At 43.7% G+C, this 12747-nt stretch overlaps 1 pseudogene; it reads left to right on the top strand.

The window, feature by feature from the left end:
• LOC102184152 lies at positions 10917 to 11609 on the top strand (annotated as a pseudogene).

The raw sequence follows: 12747 nt of genomic DNA, 5'->3' as shown, positions 1-12747 counted from the left end.
AATGACTAGGCAAAGCCCCAAGGACATGGATTAAGGATATGACACGTGTGTGTGGAACCACAGGTGAGCCCCCCATGGAGTAGAGAGCATTTTCCACCTTCTTAAATATTAGCAATTCAGCTGGAGAGCAGCTGGCCTCTGAATTTCCATTTCTGTGCCTTTTCTGTTAGTAATGCAACTTCTGTAGTTTGCTGAATGCAAAACAAATCCTCTGAACAACGGAAGACCCCAGTCATCCCTACTGACATCATTCCAGACCTGAGAATTGGGTAGAGATGAGGGGTAAACTCACTGGTATTTTCAGGAGGAAGTTTAAGTTGGGATCCTTCCCAGCTCTCGCTGGGAAATATTTTGTTTGCGATGTATATCGGGGGGGAGTTATCTGGCTTCTGTTACACAAAGGGGGCTTCCCTGGTGGCTCAGAGTTTAAAGACTCTGACTGCAATGCAAGAGATGCAGGAGACACAGGTTCAATCCCTGGGTCAGAAGGGTCCCCTGGAGGAGGGCGTGGCAGCCCTCTCCTGTAGACTTGCCTGGAGAATCCCACGGACTGGGGAGCCTGGCGGGCTACAGTCCGTAGGGTCGCACAGAGTCAGACACAGCTGAAGCAGCTGAGCACGCTCGCACATGAAGGAGTGCCTAATAAGACCAAAGAAAGCAGTACGATGCGAACCTTGGCGCTAGGTCATCAGTAAAGTAGAGAAGAGGGGTCAAAATCTTGACTCCCTACCAAGCCTTTCCTGTTATCCTCTTTCAGGGCTATAGGCCTGCCTGAGCTTTCTCCATGGAAAGACCACGTCTTTCTGGAGCCCAACCATGGCCCACCCACACAGCCGGGATAAGAGAATGGACTGCAAAGTGGACTTCACCCAGCTCTGTCCCAGCTTGTCACTCAGTCAACCATGCAACTTTACTTACTCTTACATGGAGACAAGATTGCCAATGCCTTCCAAGTCTCTTTCCCTTGAATATAAGTCCCTCGGACACAGCAGGCTCTATTTCTTGCCTCTTTCTTGCTGCCCAAATCACCTTGTTTGACATCAGATTAGCTGAGTGCTTATGCAATAAATCTCTCCAAGTAACCAGATGAGGCACGAGGTGATTAAGCACCAAATTATTGGTACGAGGAGACAGTTAAAGAGCAATGGGGGACTTTCCTGGTGGCTGAGTAGCTAAGACTTCGTGCATTGACCCGGATTTGATCTGTGGCCTGGGAACCAGATCCCATGTGTCACGACTAAGGCCCCACGTGCTGCAACTGAAAAAAAAAAAAAAAGATCCCATATGCTACAATTTAAAAACCCACACACCAAAACAAAGACTGAAGATCCTGCAGGCTGCAACTAAGACCCAGCACACCCAAATAAAGAAATATTTTTTTAAAAAAAGAACAATGGGAATGTGCTGGGGGCCAGCATGAAGAACTCCGCCCATGGCAAAGGTCATGAGGAAGGAGGCTTGGCATACGCAAAGGCGTGATCAAGCCTCAGGAAACCCCCTGTTCCCGAGCATCTAACCCCAAAACCAGAGTCTGTTTTATGCTCTCACCTACACCTCTGACTTTACGGGGGGCTCTCCCCCATAACCGTTCCTCTCGGAGAAGGAGTAAACATGCAGCTCCAAGGCAATAAAAATTCTTGGGCGTGACAAGAGTGTTTCAGCTTACGGACTCCTCTGAAGGTTATCTAGCCCACCTGTATAGGTTCGTCTGGCCACATGTGATTGTTTACAGCCTCCCAACCTGAGAGGCACGAGATGTTTTAGACTTACTAAAGGCAAATTCTCTTGGGGAGTTAGAAATTATTAGTATAGTGGGTTGGTTAGGAATTATATTGCTGAAGGGTTTTTCATTTGTTGTGTCAATAATTGCTGCTAATTCCCTCCCCTGGGTGGGACAAGGATGTTTCAGGTCAAACCTCTCTGCTGACAGACTAGCTTGTGTGACAGGATTATCCATACTGCTGCCACTACACACATGATTGTTTACTACCTCTCAACCATAAACAGCACAGAGAGTTTTGGAGTATTTTGAGAGTCTTAATTAGCATAGGGCTTTTTCTTCTTGTTGAGTCAATGATTGCCACCAGGCCTCCATATCCTTAGGCACCTGGGAATATATTAATCAATGTATTTGGACTATAGAAAAGGAAATATAGTACTTTTTAAGGTTAGCAATATTAGACTTTTTGAGTTAATGAATTTTCTCTTTTGTAATAGATCACTGTGCTTTGTTATAAATCACTGTGTCCTTGTTATGTAAAAATGTAACTTTATCACTATTTTAAGACTAAATAGATCTTAAGGGGAACATTGGTGAAAGGATTTTCATTTGTTGGGCTGATGTTTGCTGCTAAATCTCCATGTTCCCTACCCTTATAATGAATATAACTAGCATATAGGAAGAAGTAAGTATTAACCTTTAAGCGTATAGGAGAAATAAGCATTAACCTTTAAGATTAATCATGTTAACCTTGGGTTAAATAAATTCCTTTCTTGATTGTAACTCACTACACCCTCACCCTATAGGAATGTAACTTTATTTGGAGGGTGGTACCTGGTTTAAGAAAAAACACCTTTGGAAGAAATAAGTTTTTTGGTTATCAGAAAGAAAGGATCATAAAATCCCTAAGACCTTTTTATGTAAAGCACCTGATTTTGATAAAGGTCAGGACTGCTGACCCCCACGTGACTCTGTATTCATCCCTATATGTAACAAAAGGTACATAAGCAAACCCAAAAATAAAGAAATCGGATCAGTTTCCGGAAAGACTGTTGCTCCCGTTTCTCTGGCTGAATTCCCATCTGGATTCAGCCTCCTTTTCACCACTACACTATCTCCTACTACACTATCTGTTTCTAATCTCTCTCTATATCTGTAATTAAATATGTCTTTTTCCAAGGACACTGACGCCATCCCCACCTTCGAATTCCCTGGATCCCACCGGGGCTGGACCCCGGCAGGAATGTTCAAGAAGCTTCCCATGCAAGGCCCACTTTGCTACTTGTTGGAGACACAACTCAAGCTTCCGTCAGCATCGTGCATATAAAAAAGCTAGGCTGAGGTTGAAGGTTTTGACCTGAAGTTGTCAGCTGACTAATCTCAGATAAAAGTCTGAGTAAGGAAAAGATATTTTAATGTTCATACTATGTCTGCCTTGCTCTGGGAAAGCGTGCATGGATCTGTACTCATTTAGGGCAGAGTTTCTCCCCTTCAGGACTATTCACATTTTCTGCCTGATAATCCTGTGTTGTGGAGGGCCGTCCTGCTCACTGTAGGAAGTGTAGCTGCGAGAGTTCACTAATTTAAACATCGTGTTCCCAAACGTGCATTTCAGACAGCAGCAAATTGCTTCAGTAATATGTACATTCCATGCAATATAAACAGCATCCCTGGCCTCCATCCTTTGGGTAGCAGTAGCATCACCACTATCCAACCCCAAGTTGTGACAACCAAAAATATCACCAGACATTGTCAAATGTCCCCAGGGATGCAAAACGGCCCCTGCTTAAGAACCACCAATTCAAGGTCACACATCAGAAAGCTACAAATCTTAACCTCTTTACCTTAGCTCCCAGAAAATCGCTACATCTGATAAAATATCAGCAAAAGAATTAGTCACGTGAGACATTCCTCAGCACATCTTACTTAAGTAACCATTTTGAAAACATTACTTAGCCTGCTTTTTAATGTCCCTTGGGATCAACTCCCTTTGGGTTTTCATAACAGGTAGATTTTTGGCGGCTGTCTTTCAGAATTAGCAGGCTCACTTTGATCAGATAATGCAAATTAGGAAACCTACCATATTTCCCTTTTCCTTAACTGCTAGAAAGCTTAGAGGCAAATGTAATGTTTAGTTTCAGAAACCATCAAAGCTCAAGTGGCTAAGTATTTTCTTCTTTTAAACAAACATCCACATAGTGGCTTTTATATGCCACATATATTTTAAATGCTCTACAAATACTAGCTTCCTGAAATCATTCTGTCATTGCAACAACCCTATGGGTAAGTACTATTATTATCCTCCCTTTTCAGGTAATAGGGCTTCCCTGGTGGCTCAGACGGTAAAGCGTCCGCCTGGAATGCCAGAGACCCAGGTTCAATCCCTGGGTTGGGAAGATCCCCTGGAGAAGGAAATGGCAACCCACTCCAGTACTCTTGCCTGGAAAATCCCATGGACAGAGGAGCCTGGTAGGCTACAGTCCATGGGGTCGGTAATAAACTGAGGTCATTTCTTTTTAAATTTCTATGAATTATTTGCTTCTCATCATCCTTGTTATATAAGTACCTTCAGATTCTGTTTGTAAGTCATGGAGCAAGAGTTACTGTATCACACACCTACACCACTGCAGGTCCTCTCAGTCTCCCATCTCCTGTTCCAACTGCCACTACAGTATCCAGTTCCCAGGACTTGCAGCTGCACTGCTCAGAGCCCAGCCCCGTGTCCAGGCCACACATCTCCCGTCTCCCATCCCTGACTTCCCTGTTCACACAGAGGTATGAGGCACAAGGGATCTTGCTCCAGAGCCCAGAAGTGCACAGCCCATATCTGCAGAGGAATTGACATCCTGTGGTCAAAGCATTGCCAAATGGGAGATGGAAACTGTTGATAAATTCATCCTCTTTTCTTCAGTCCAAAAAGACTGTCCTGAGATGCAGCTTTGCACAGGCTGATTCTTTAAGACAGAGCAACCAGGAACACTGGTGGAAACCAGCTCAGTTACACCCGCTCCAGTTTCTCTCTCTCCTCCCCTGCCTCACTCCTGTGTCTCTCAGCTCTCTCATTTCTGCTCCTTGGCACTGTACCGCCTAACAAAGTAGCAGCCACATATCACTGTCTGGCTCCGCTTTCTAAGGAACCGCTCTCTGACTCTCTGCGACCCTATGGACCATGGCCCGCCAGGCTCCTCTGTCCATGGCATTCTCCAGGCAAGAATACTGGAGTGGGTTGCCATTTCCTTCTCCTCTAAGGAATCAGACCTAAATAAATATCAGTTCAGTCGCTCAGTCATGTCCGACTCTTTGCGACCCCATGAATTGCAGCACGCCAGGCCTCCCTGTCCATCACCAACTCCCGGAGTTCACCCAGACTCATGTGCATCGAGTCGGTGATGCCATCCAGCCATCTCATTCTCTGTCGTCCCCTTCTCCTCCTGCCTCCAATCTCCCTCAGCATGTGGGTTTTTTCCAATGAGTCAACTCTTCGCATGAGGTGGCCAAAGTATTGGAGTTGCAGCTTCGGCATCAGTCCTTCCAATGAACACCCAGGACTGGTCTCCTTTAGGATGGACTGGTTGGATCCCCTTGCAGTCCAAGAGACTCTCAAGAATCTTCTCCAGCACCACAGTTCAAAAGCATCAACTCTTCGGCGCTAATAATTATAAATAAAATCACACTGAATGGAAGTTTACCAAATTATTTCCATTAACTTCAGTCAGTAAATATTTCTTGTGATCCAACTGGAATACAATTGAGGAACAACTATCCCCATCTTGCTGCTGTTCAGTTGCTCAGTTGTGTCTGACTCTTTGTGACCCCATGGACTGCAGCCTGCCAGGCTCCTCTGTCCATGGGATTCTCCAGGCAAGAGTACTGGAGTGGGTGCCATTTCCCCCTCTAGGGGCTCTTCCTGACCAGGGATCAAATCTGAGTCTCCTGAACTGGCAGCCGAGCTCTTTATCACTGAGCCAACAAGGAAGCCCACAACTAACCCCAGCGGCACTTTAAAGGCCAATGACATCATTTTTAAAGCTGAAGAAGCCGAGACCCAGAGAGGGAAGGAGACTGCTCAAGATCACATGCCCTGTTAGTGCAAGTGAATATAATACCAACATTTGTTTAGTGCCTACACTGTTAAATTTCCATATAAATGACTTCAGTCTGTGCTAAAAAAATGCATAATTAATCTTACTGTTCCCATTGTATGCACAAGAAACAAGGGGTCAGAAAAAGTGAAGTGAAATGTTTAAAGTCACAACGGCAGCAAATGGAAGAATGAGGTGTGAACTCCGCAGGTCTAGTTCTTTCCCCAAAACTGCTTCCTAGAGTTTGGCTGTGGGCTCTGGCTGTCCTGGGGGCCTGGCAGAAAACCATGATGGACTCTGGAGGAAGACAGGCTTTCAACTGAAGTCCTAGCCCTGCTGCTGCTGCTACTGCTGCTAAATCACTTCAGTTGTGTCCGACTCTGTGCAACCCCATAGATGGCGGCCCACCAGGCTCCCCCATCCCTGGGATTCTCCAAACAAGAACACTGGAGTGGGTTGCCATTTCTTTCTCCAATGCATGAAAGTGAAAAGTGAAAGAGAAACTGCTCAGTCGTGTCCGACTCTTCGCGACCCCATGGACTGCAGCCTACCAGGCTCCTCTGTCCAGTTACTTCGTTTCTCTGAGCCTTGATTTTCAATTCAGAAAATGGAGATCACACATCCACTCAGGGTAAAGCTGTGAAAAGGAAATGGGATGGCACATGTTAATCTCCCACTGCAGTGCCTGTACACACTAAGTGCTTAATAAACGTGAGCCAGGATCAGTTCTCTGGAATCAAAGATGCCTCCCAAACACAACATCAGCTTCCCTTTTGTAGGTGACAGCCATGGTGCTAAGTGTTGTGCCCGAAGTCCGAGTCCCCAAAACTGAGAGAATAAGACATCCACAGCAAGGCAAACGCACAAAGGGGTTTTATTGCTAGCTCGAGCTAGGGCTCAGGTCTCATCCAGCGTAGTGGAGTCTTGAGGAGAGCCCCGAGCTCTGAATCACACCTACTTTTATATAGACAGTTCTTTGTTCCTATAACAGCATAGCTGATTGGCTAAACCGTACGCGCGTGGGACTTTTAAACCTCGCATCCCTATCCAGATTGGCTCAGGTCTGGCGCAGGCGGGGGGCTACGGGGATTTTTTCTGATTGGTCGAGCTACACTGCCTGCAGGAGATCCCAGTGCCTCGGCTTTCCTAGAGACTAAACCTCAGGCCTAGCCTGCCCCTTAGAGCCTGTCCTGGCTCCAGTTTGGTCCTAACACTAAGCATCCCCTACAGAAGAAATCACTTCTAACCATCCCAGACTCACTGAGGGAAGGAAGATGAAGGGGAATGTTTATTAGTCAGTCATGTTCGCCCTTGTTGAACTTTGCTCTCTCTGTATAGCAGGTTTAAAACCAATTTATGGATTAGTTGTCCTAAGCAAGAATATTGTGAAGTATGAGGTTGGATGTGCTAGCTTTATTTTTTATGCACATTAAAACACAGATACCCTTCATTAGAATTAAAAGGTGTTGTCATTTAAAATATCAAGAAAAAAATGAGATAGAACAGGACTGGCAAAAGATTGATCACTGTTGAAACTAGATTATGTGGACATGAGACTACACCATTCTCTCTCTTAATTTTAGGCAGCTTTGAAAATTTCAAAATAAAACAGCTTTAAAAATAAGATAAAACATAGCTATCAAACTTGGGGTGGAGGAGAGGAATGTTCTTTCAGTTCAGTTCAGTCGCTCAGTGGTGTCCAACTCTTTGCAACCCCATGGACTGCAGCACGCCAGGCCTCCCTGTCCATCACCAACTCCCAGAGTTTACCCAAACTCATGTCCATTGAGTCGGCCATGCCATTCAACCATCTCATCCTTTGTCACCCCCTTCTCCTCGCCTTCAATCTTTCCCAGCATCAAGGTCTTTTCAAATGAGTCAGTTCTTTGCATCAGGTGGCCAAAGTATTGAAGTTTCAGCTTCAGCATCAGTCCTTCCAATGAATATTCAGGACTGATTTCCTTTAGGATGTACTGGTTGGATCTCCTTGCAGTCCAAGGGACTCTCAAGAGTCTTCTCCAACACCACAGTTCAAAAGCATCAGTTCTTCGGCGCTGAGCTTTCTTTATAGTCCAACTCTCACATCCATACATGACTACTGGAAAAACCATAGCTTTGACGAGACAGACCTTTGTTGGCAAAGTAATATCTCTGCTTTTTAATATGCTGTCTAGGTTGGTCATAACTTTTCTTTCATTGAGACCTAAAATCATGTTCCATTCCCCAGAGGAGAAATTGTCACACCTTGGGAAATAGTGGCCCGAGAGACCCATGAGAAGGTCACATCACAGGGACACTCAGGATTCATTCTATTTCATGGGCTGTATCCTCTGTGCTAGAACAACTAGTCACACAGATAAATGCCTGATTAAAGTTTGCTGAATCAATGAATGAATGATTATCTCACCGCTTAGCCTCTCTGTGACTTTCAGTTCTGTTTCCTTGGATACCCTAAACTGGTAACTCTCCCTAGAAATTTTCTTTGAAGTTTTCACTTCAAAATGATTAGTACTGTAAAAACAGGCATAATCTGAGGAGTCCCTGCTGTTTTTCTTTTACTGCTATACCATTTGGCTTCCATTACTGTGAAAAAAATACCTGGAAAGCTTCCACAAACTTCCACAATCACATCTGCTTTGCCCCAGAGGCTTTTTGTTAAACGTATTGTCTATATTACTTGGCTCATACTAGTTTATATGTATTTCATCAAAGAATCTCTTACCATCTGCTATTAAGAATAAGCTTGATAACCCTTTGTCCCAAGTGACTTGTTTGGTATTAGTCTGGAAAAAGAGGAAGGGGTGAGGGAATCCCAGGAGGCCAAAGTGACTCAATGTGCTTCCAGAGTGGGACTGCTACCAGCAGACCAACCTTCATTGTTTCTGCTCCAAGCTACACCGTACTCACACCTATAGCCAAGTGAACCCTACCCACACTCCACAGATACACCTCTGAAATATTCTGGGATCAGAGACTGGTACCAAATTAGATATCTCAATTAAAGGTTAAATATACCAGAAGTCTAAATCTATCTGGTAGGATAGAAAGGCCTTGGCAGTATTACTTTTTGTGTATATAATTAGCAATCCTAAAAGACAGTCATCCTGTGCAACTTTATTATGCAAAGCAATTAGTATTATGCAAAATACTGATTCAAATCATAGCATGATTTTTTTGTCCTTTTGCTCAAAGATATGAGCTAAATTTCTATTAAATACTCATCTGCCTTTTGAATCACCTGATGTATCCAATTTAACTCTTTTGGATCTAGCAACAATAAAAGAGATTATATGACTAACTTAAAGATCCAAAATAGCAGAAACAACTTTTTTCAACTCTGGGAAATTAGAGCAGCCATTCTACTTTGCTTCCATAAAATACAAATACAGGAATTAGACTTCTACTCTCAAAGCCTTTTTTCTGGAAACAGCTTTCTTTCTTGCTTAAAGAGTGAGAGCCAGCCACCACATCATTTTTATGGGTCTTTTTTCAGAAACGAAGTGGCTCAAGAACGGTCAGAGAAGGAAGTGGACACAGGGCTGGTGGCTCAGCAGCCTCTAATTAGAGAAGCCCCACATGACGCACAGTCTGTACTTGGACCACCCAAGACAAAACTGTCCACCTGTTTCACATCTTGTTGCAGAAACCAAACCCGAAAGTATTCTTCCAAGGAAGTGGTCAGCAGGTAACTATCAATTTAAAAATTCTCCATGGAGTAGTATGCTGCTGCTGCTGCTAAGTCACTTCAGTCGTGTCCAACTCTGTGCGACCCCATAGATGGCAGCCCACCAGGCTCTGCCATCCCTGGGATTCTCCAGGAAAGAACACTGGAGAGGGTTGCCATTTCCTTCTCCAATGCATGAAAGTGAAAAGTGAAAGTGAAGTTGCTCAGTCGTGTCTGACTCTTAGCGACCCCATGGACTGCAGCCCGCCAGGCTCCTCCGTCCATGGGATTTTCCAGGCAAGAGTACTGGAGTGGGGTGCCACTGCCATAAATGGCCCATAAAACAGATGAAAAGATGCTCAATCTCACTTACACTGAAGAAATTAAAAGTAGTGTACTTTCTCACCTCTTTGTTGGTCTACTGAAATAGCCAACTGCTTGCCATCTTGCAAACGAAACAATTGTCTAAAAGTAAAAATCAGGTCCATCCACTGCCAGAAACCCAGCTTCCCAGTTCACTTATTAAATATATTTAACCATAAATTACACCATTCTTTAACCTAAATTGTATCAGTCTGAAACTTTTTGCATTTACAATATCAGAAATCTTTTCATGTTAGCGCATAGATCTGTCTTTTTACCCGCTGGGTAGTATTCCACAGGTTCCCTTAGCTATTCTCTAATTAATACACAGCTAAATTGTTAACAATCTTTTTGCTGTTACAAATAAGGCTGAAATGAACATCGTGTATGTGCCTTCTTGCCACATGAGAGTGTTTGTCAAAGGAAGACACTAAGAAGTAATTTCTTAAAAGAATAGCCACTGCCAAGTTGCCTTCCAAATAAGCTGTGAGGACACCCCACCAGTGGAGTGTGAGAGGCCTACAAAACAACTTCGCTGACATTTGCTTCTAGATGCTCTGAACTGTTCCACTATCTATTCCTGTGACTTGTACCATCTTTAACTCTGGGAAATTCTTGTCTTTATCTTTTTTTTTTTTTTTTTGGCCACGTGGGCATGTGGGATCTTAGTTCCCAGACCAGGGATCGAACCCAGGCCCTCGGCAGTGAGAGGAAGAAGACTTAACTACTGAGCCGCCAGGGAAGTCCCTTTAATTTTCTCTTTAAATACTGTATCCCTCCCTCCTCTCCTTTTTCTCCTGTGAATAGCGTAACTTCTGAATCTACACTTCGTTTCATTTTCCTCTCAGACTTCCCGTCTCCTCCACCTGTACACCCTCCTGGGGGGAATGTCTTGACCCAATCATTCCTTTCACACGTGCCCTCTCCCACACCGTCCCTCAGCCATGGGTCGCGCCCTCTGAAGCAGCGCATCGTCGGGGCACTGCCCCAGATGCCAGGCAGTGGAGGCGGGGCCGAGCGCGCAGGCGCAGCTGGTGTCCGCCCAGGGGCCCAACCATCTCTGTGGTCCCGGCTTCGCTTGGCAGCCATGGGCCCATTGAGGCAGCTTTTGCACTCCGTGATCGTGGGCGCCCCGGCTCCGGCAAGCGCACCCTGGCACTGCGCATTACCAAACACTTCCAGCTGAAGACCTTCTCCAGTGGGGATCTGATCCGAGACAACATGCGAAGGGACACAGAAATCGGGGTGCTAGCCAAGACCTTCATGGACCAGGGGAAGCTCATCCCGGACGACCTCATGATTTGGCTGTTGCTCCAGGCACTGAAAAATGTCACCCAGTATAACTGGGTTGTGTGGTTTCCCCAGGACACTTGCACAGGCTGAAGCCCTGGACAGAGTCCATCAGGTATACCTGGTGATGAACCTGAATGTGCCATTTGAGGTCATTCGGCAACGCCTCAAGGCTCGCTGGGTTCATCCAGCCAGTGGCCGGGTCTATAACCTCGGATTTAACCCTCCCAAAGTGGTCGGTGTGGACGATGTGACTGGAGAGCCTCTCTAAGCGTGAGACGATAAACCTGAGACACTTAGCAAAAGAATGAAGGTTTACCAAGACCAAACGAAACCCGTCCTGGAATATTATCAGAAAAAGGGAGTATTGGAAACATTTTCTGGAACAGAAACCAATAAGATCTGGCCCTGTATGCAAGCTTTCCTGCAAACCAAAGTCCCACTGAGACACCCAAAAACTCAGTTACTCCAGGAGGAAAAATCCTTGTGATCAGCAAGATGAACAGAACTATTCCTTCCTTCACAAGAAGTTCCTTGTTTTAAGACTCCACCATGTATGAATTCTTTGAAAATTATATTAGTTTTATTTCTGTGGATTTTATTCTGGACATAAAGGATATGCCAAATGAGTCTGATAATAAGAATTGTCTTTTAAAATTGTCTAGTGTGTTTTATCCAGCTGTCTTCAATGGGTGTGCAATGAAAAACATCAGAGATGTCTAAACTTTAAAAAATTCTTTTAAACCAAAACGAAAAGAGCAACTGGTAGTAATCTAACTTTTTTTTAGTAATAATAAGTGACTGGTAAGGTTTTATATTTTTCCAGAAAAGTAAAAAATTAAAATACTAGTTTGGAGAAAATATTTCATCAGAAGCTTTTGCATAGCCAGATGCCAAAAAAAAAGAAGAAAAAAAAAAGACATTTCTAACACGAAGGACGTGATTTTATGAGACGCTATCTCTATAAAATTCCAGATAAAAATAACTGAATGCAAAATGTGAATTTTCTGCTGACTTTAAGAAATCTATGTAGCCACATGAGCTACATAAATTTTGTTGATAAACATACCTTCCATTTCCTCCGAACTTTCTATTTTTTATTTTAAAAAATCAACATTTAGGTAAATATTATTTTGATAGAACTTGTATTCTTCTGAAAATACATGTTTACTGAAGGATATAACTTATGTTAGAGATTGGCATTAGAAGTTCTTGTATAAGCACCAAAATTGAATGAATTTTCTTTAATGGAAAATGTAATTGACATGTTTTCAAATGTTAAGAAATGTGTGTTTTAGGAGACTTCCCTGGCGGTCCAGTGGTTAAGACTTCACACTTCCTCTGCAGGGGGTACAGGTTCGATCCCTGAAGAACTAAGATCCCACATCCCACATGCTGTGTGGCCAGGAAAAAAAAAAAAAGTATTTTAGGATCTTCTTGCCAGTTCTCCTTTTGATTGATATGCCTTGGTGAGTAACACATTAAAGTATTAAAAAAACAAAGAACGAATTTTAAAAAAAACCTCATGCTGTTATGTAAAATACAAATACTATATAATTAAGAAACAAAAATAGATCAAGAATGCCTGGTGGGAAATTTCCTTGACAGAAATAGCTATCATAATTAGT

The sequence above is a fragment of the Capra hircus genome, chromosome 10 (assembly GCF_001704415.2).
Source record: "Capra hircus breed San Clemente chromosome 10, ASM170441v1, whole genome shotgun sequence".
Taxonomy (NCBI): domain Eukaryota; kingdom Metazoa; phylum Chordata; class Mammalia; order Artiodactyla; family Bovidae; genus Capra; species Capra hircus.
This window is presented reverse-complemented; position numbering and strand designations above follow the sequence as displayed.